This window comes from Mercenaria mercenaria, unplaced genomic scaffold (genome assembly GCF_021730395.1).
Source record: "Mercenaria mercenaria strain notata unplaced genomic scaffold, MADL_Memer_1 contig_2678, whole genome shotgun sequence".
In the NCBI taxonomy this organism is placed as follows: domain Eukaryota; kingdom Metazoa; phylum Mollusca; class Bivalvia; order Venerida; family Veneridae; genus Mercenaria; species Mercenaria mercenaria.
Window position 1 is genome coordinate 1 of NW_026460752.1, and position 7,313 is coordinate 7,313.

The 7,313-nt window shown below is 33.0% G+C and overlaps 1 long non-coding RNA gene across 1 annotated transcript; it reads left to right on the plus strand.

Moving 5' to 3' along the window:
* Nucleotides 1-294: 294 nt before the first annotated feature.
* Nucleotides 295-7,267, plus strand: LOC128552382 (uncharacterized). The gene is made up of 3 exons (XR_008369061.1): nt 295-518; nt 862-2,151; nt 6,758-7,267. It is a non-coding gene; the product is annotated as an uncharacterized LOC128552382 (long non-coding RNA).
* Nucleotides 7,268-7,313: the final 46 nt, after the last annotated feature.

Below are 7,313 nucleotides of genomic sequence, written 5' to 3' on the forward strand. Positions count from 1 at the left end.
GAGGTTTTAAAAAACTTTTGTGAGACTTGTTTTTTTATTTTATTACCAAAGCAATGTGTCCCATTACCAAGGGCCACTTTTGATTAATAACTAAAAACTGACCAGTGAAATTTTTGATTAAGCGTTATTTATAATAATTAAAATATTCGTTTCTAATGCTTCGGTATTTATATAAAGGTCGATGTTTTATGTTCCCTTTATTTCTTCTGTATTACCTCTTGCAGATACCAACTCCTTTTACACAGGAAGTGGACTTTGTTATAGCTGTGTAGTAAAAAAACAGCTCGAATGCGTCAGTAAGCTGGAGCATGTCACAATAAACATTAGCTTCCAAACTGCATGCGGAAAACTCCAGATTGTGTTGGCATCACCAGATGGCACAGAATCAGTATTAGTAGATTTACCCAATGTTTCAGAAAATAGCCGTTATACGATTCATCTGATGTCTGTACAGTTTTGGGATGAGGTGGCTTTTGGGACATATATGTTGAAAATAATTGGTGGATCAAATAAATGTGGTAAGATATTCAATTGCCTTAACATTCTTTGGGATTGGATATGAGTTAAAACCATGCACGTGTTCAGCTGGACATTATGTTTCTCCTCCTTTCAAAGATATTTATTGATACGTTTCTGGTAAAGAGCGAATTTCAACTGCTATATACCAGTACAGATTCTGCATACCTGACGCGTTTTGACCATGCTCTATGTTTTCCTCAGCAGGACAAACCGACAAACATTTCTGTTAAGTTGTTTTGCATATGACACCGTGCTTTAAAAGTGATGGTACATAAAGGTGTTTCACCGTCGTCATTATCGCAGAAACATTGATTATTATATACATATTTGTTATATCTCCAGGTCGGACAAAAGTTTTGTCGGTTTCATTAATTCTGTATGGAACAAACGATCACAAAGCCAAAGAAAGACAATGTCGTGTTGCCAAAAAACATGCGAGTAATGACAAACGAGTCCACAGTGATACAGAATATGCATTAATGTTTTTAGGAGGAGGAGCAGTTGTTCTTACAGCTTTAATGGTTTATGCATATAGGATTAATGCTTCACGAATTTTCATAATCAAATACTGGACAAGACTGCAACGTTTTGCATGCAAGCGTCTACCTCCATCAGACAAATACGAACTACATCCATTTCGAAATAACATTGGATGCTCCGACCTAGTGGGAACACGCTTGATAGACAGTCCAGAGGTCCGGGGTTCTAATCCCGGTCCAAGCGCTTAACGTTTACTGAGCACGTTAAAGAACCAGGCTGCCTTTTTACAAAAAGCAAAGCTAAGTAAGCTGGACATGCTGTATCTAAAATTTCTCTCTCACTATCGTTTGGAAGATGTGTCCCTCTGTGTAGCTCGTTATGCACTGGTAGAGGATGAGTTGGCACCCTTGAGTGGTCACCGTTGTATATGTTCATGTAGATCTGACTGTAAAGTAATTTTGAACGTGTTTATAGTGAAAATGGTGACATGTAAATATTTAGTATATACACTTACTCCTTTTCTCTTCTTTCAATTTCTATTTTCAAAACATTAGATTCTTACGCCGCCATTTTTACATAGCATGCGATAGGAACATGCCGATTTCGATAGAATGCTAAGTGATACATACTGAAACGCGTTGAAGTAAAAGAAAACACGATGCTTCTGAGAAAGGGCGCGAGGAAAGGGAGAAAGATTAGCACTGTTTATATATGGACTAATTGTGACTAGACCTGCGGAGGCTTACATTTGATTTGGTAGTTATCTGCCTTCAGAGCATACATCCGTCCATACAACATTCTACATGGAAAGAGGAGTATATGTAAATATATACACATACACAGCGGCTGAGCACATGTATTAATTAACACAGACGAAAAGTATCCATTTAGATATAAATAGTGTCTGTTTGATTAAATAGTGTCTGTTTGATTCTAAACCCAACGAAACAAAAAGAAAAATAAGAAAGAAAACAAAAATCCAAAACAATAACAAACGAATGCAATAATAATAATAACAACAAGACAGAAGGAACAAACAGATAAAACATACATGAAGAATAAATGCAATAGGTCACTGTCTAGGAACGGTCAGTGACAAAACAACCAGCGGATAGTTTACCGGCTTTATTCCTCATCATGTTCATATATTGTGTAAGCCATCTAGTGTACTCTTTAGATGAAGTTGCTTGAGCTTAATTATGATAAAACAGCTTACTCGCAACCCAATACCTAGGCCCGCATGTAATTTATCAATGCTGTCATATAATAAATTATCTTTGTCCTGTTATCATGCATTTATATTACTTAGTGTTCGCTTATAAATGAAAAAGAGCACTGTAGTAATACATAATGAAACACTTTATATAAGTAAGTGAAAGTACTCACACAAAATAGGACACATAAGTCAAAAATGATATACATAACCCTCTTACCTGGCCACTCTTATTTTCCCATAATTAAGATACACTCGAAGTTTCAAATAAATTATCAAGTATTCATAAATGACAAATATAATACAATAAAATAGTTCGGTCCAAATCTTATAAATAAAAATATACAAATCTTCAAATCCGATTTAAATACACATTCCTATTATTTATTTGAAACTTTAAACTTTAAAGTGTGCACTTTGTGATATTCATCATGAAAATAATATGTGTCACCTTTAAATGGATACTTTATAACTCACATTGAAAGAATGATTATTTCAGTATATACCTTCCCTGATTTTTCTGTAAGGAAGACATTGCCGTACATTTACATGACATTATAAATAAAATTACTCCCCTATAGGTAGGTCCGTTATACACGTGACAGTAAACTCAGGAACAGGTTATATTTTGATCATGTAAATACATGTAAATCAAAACCCATTGAACCATAAATGTTTGTGATAGATGACATTGCAGAAGCAAGAACAAAAAAGGAACGCACTTAATGACACGATGAAGCAGGAAATGGGATAATCATAACAAGATAGTTTGCCAGCTGGCTTGTAATATCTAACTTAAATTACTAACAAAGTAACAATAATTAAAGTTGTATCCAGGATATTTCAATTTAACACTGATATTTCATTTGTTAACTCACCATACAGTATCAATACGTGACAACATGTTTCTGGAAACATAAATAACACATCTAATAAACATTTATTTAGAGACTTACCCTTAACCTCTTTACACGAAGGAAAAATCAGTTTATATTAAATGTGAAATTGTTGAGTGTACATCGTTTGTCTATGCTAATCCTTTCCTTGCATTGGAAAAGTAATCTATGTCACTTGCTGTATAGGATAACACAGTTATTAATCTAACAGACCTGAAATTGTTATCTTTCATTTTGAAGAATCTGTTTGATTGAATCTGTTCATGAACAGTAATGGAAAATGCAACACTGCCCACGCCACCTAGCACCGGCTTAAGCACTAATCAATTTTCAAATCTAGATGAGTTGAAATCAATGATCCCGAAGGACCAGAAAATATAACAACACTGCGATGAACTTATATAAAATATATAGTGCGTGGTTTATATTTTTAGTTCTACTGCCTTAGAATTGTATGCAATACAAGCAGTAAAATACCAGATTAATTTTACAATATTCTTAGGCACATTTTTGTTTAATTAGATCTATGCATCTAATAAATGGAGACTTTGAAAAATATTGATTAAAGTATCGGTGATATTGTCTGTTGAAAACAAGTAAATTCAATACTCACCTAAACTGAGTCACGTGTAATGGTTGGTTAAACATGATTGCATGTATACTGAGTCTCTGCACTTACATGTTTCAAGTTTATTCATTTAGTCATGGCATATAACATGCATGAGACTATAACAGTATAACATAACAAATAAAACATCAGTGTGGAATGCATATAGTTGGTTGTTATAAAGTTCATAATTGGAATAAGTAAGTTTTACAATAGTTGCAAATACTTATATTTACTTTAATGACTAGAAAGGTAATATTTGACAGTAAGTAGAATATACATATGGATACTACTTACAATACTCTGAATGACTAGAGAAAAAGACTATATATAGTTGCACAAGCAACTGACAGGAATTTAGTCATAATAAGCGTTAACAAGTCTAAAATTATGAGGATATGCCAAAATATGTTTTACACGGAGAATGAGTTGTATGAAATAAGGTTTAACAAAGTGTAACATCTAGCTAGCTAAAACACGACATAATGGATTTACAAAACAGTTTAATAAGTGAAGGTTTGTCATTGCTATTCATAAGTTCGAATTTGTAGGTGTTTGGATTATTCAAATAATGCTGTTCCAAATATTTAGTTCTGGCATTTACAAATAACTGACATTCCATAACGTAATGATATTCGTCACCGAGACAGTTATTCGAACAAAAACCACACAGTCGCTGTTCTCTTTCAATACCTCAGAACCTGCCTTTTTCAAAAGGTAATCTATGATTTGTAGTACGAAACGTACAAAGTAATAAGGCTAAATTTGTAGGTAATATATCAAGATACTCTTCAAAGCAATGTTTCTGCTTAAAAATACGGTACACCAAGCATTTTGAAGAGTCATTAACAGTGCTGTTCCAGGACTGCAAGAATTGATCATATAACCTTGTTTTTACTAGAGCCTTGAAATGAAAAACATCGTCAACTTTTTGATTTATGAAATATTCAGACAATCCTAGTTCGTTCAAACAATTTCTAACATATACAATCCATGGAGAGCTAAAAGTACCTGTATTATGTAAAGTTAACATTGTTCTATACAGGATTCCACAAATCTTGTCATTCTTTGCATTCAATATCTTACTCCAGTAACATAATAATCTTGCTTTAATAAGCAAAGTTATGGGTTTAATACCCAGTCCACCATATAGCATAACATTTGGTGTAGAAGATTTAAGTCTAAACAAAAATTTACAATACTTAAGTTGAAACTGTTCAATTATCTTAATATTTCCAAAACCCCATACTTCCGATGCATATAGTAATATTGGCGTTACTGTTGCATCAAATGCAGTTGTAAAGAGAACGGCAAGTTCAGTTTACGGACTTTGGCAATCAGAGCAAACATTGCTTTTCTGGCCTGATCAACTAAAAGTTTTTTAGTTTTCAAAACGTTACCATTATAACTGAATTTCACACCAAGATAAGAAAATTCATCTACAATATCAAGTTCACTATTATCGTAATAGAACTTATACTGATTCCTCTTGCGTTTTGACCTGCTGAACACAACAACTTTTGTCTTACCTGCATTAACTTGTAGACCCCACAATTTACAATACTGGTGCATAGCATACAAAGCATTCTGTAGTTCTAAGTAATTTTCAGCAAGTATAACAGTGTCGTCTGCATATAACAGTAAGAACAATCTGGGATAAACTTCCACTTCATCATCACTTAAACAATCAAAAGTAGTTTTGCACAGAGAGGACAGACCTTCAAAATTTACAGACATACATTGAGTAAGATCATTTAAAAATAGAGAAAAAAAGGACAGGATACAAATTTTCACCAGTTTGACTAGAGAAAAAATTTGACAGAGTGCTGTTAACTTTAACACAAGATTTAGCAAGCGAATACATATTATGTATGATTTTCAAACATTTACCGTCTATATTACAGGACAACAACTTATGCCAGAGTGCTGTACGATTCACAGAATCGAACGCTTTCTTGTAATCAATAAAAGCACAAAACAATGTTTTTTTTCTTGGCAAGATAGAAGTCTACAATAAGTTTCAGTGAAAATATATGGTCTATTGTACTATAACCTTTTCTGAAACCAGCTTGTTCCTCACACAAAAGATTATTGTCCTCTAAGTAACAATTTAATCTGTTATTTAAGACTGCAGAAAAAGCTTACCAAAACAACTTAGTATAGTGATTCCCCTATAATTGTCAGGGTCATCCTTATTGCCCTTATTTTCATAAATTGGAAGAATAATTCCTTTACTCCATACTTCTGGGAAAATACCAGCATCGAGTATAACATTAAACAATTTACAAATAACCTCAATATATTGTTCATTACAGCAATATTTAAGATATTCATTAAGAATATTATCAAAAGAAGACGGGCTCTTTCCATTTTTCAATGCACTTATAGTTTTTTTTATCTCATTAATAGTAAAAGGAGAATTCAACATATCGTTGTTGCTAGGTATAGAATCTAAATCAATATTATCAAAAGAGTTTTCTACATTGATATCTGATTGATTTAACTTAGCAAAATGTTCAAAAAATACCTGACTTGATATTTTAATAATAGTGTCTTTTCTATCACTTGTATACTTATTCAAAAGACTCCAGTAAGATTTAGGATCAGTGCTTCGCAAATTGTACAACTTCTTGTTTACACCATCTTGAAATTGACGTATTTTATTGTTCAACAATCTTTTATAAGCTTTGCTACTGTTTAACATACTATTATAACTATCTACAGATCTAGATTTTCTGTATTTGTTCTTATATACATGATATTGATTTCTGGCATTTTTACAGTCTGCATCAAACCAGGGTTTATTAACACCCTTCTTCTTACGCTTGTGATTACTTCTAACAGTAAGGTTACAATTGGTAGCAGCCAGTGACATAATATTTGAAACCTTTTCTGTAATACCACTAATACTAACATCTGAGTAAGACTTTTCAACAAGCATAGTATCAAACTCAGTCAGCAACTGACTAATAACATTATTATCAAAACTAGCAATATATTCGTTCTTGACAGAGCTGTCCCATATTGGTTTAACATTTACAGTTTCAGGTACATCATCATTATCACCATCAACAATTGCACAATCAATTACAGTAGGAATATTCTGCTGAATGTCAAAAGAAAAACAGATACAAGAGTGTACATCAGAAAATACTGGATCAAATTCATGTACTTCGAATTCTTTAACACGTGGAAAATTACAAGCAGACATTATTACATAATCTACAAGACTTGCATTTCTACAAGTACTTCGGCCAATGTATCTATCCTTACCGCATCGGCCATTTGCTATAAACAGTCCAATGCTATGGCACAACTGAATGAGGCGCCGCCCATAGTTGTTTATAAATGTATTATCTTCTGACCAACGTTCAAGAGGAAAGCCAAGATCGGACAAAATATTTGTGGATAAGTTGTCACTTGTAGTGTCATCTAATAAGAAGTCAGAAATATACTGGTCGATATTAACAAGTCAGACAACAAACCACTTCTGCCGTTAAAGTCGCCAGCTAATACAAACGAGGCATTATCATCGCTTGTTTTGATGTTTAATATATCATTTTCCAAAACATCAAAAAGTTCAAGTGAGCTATATGAT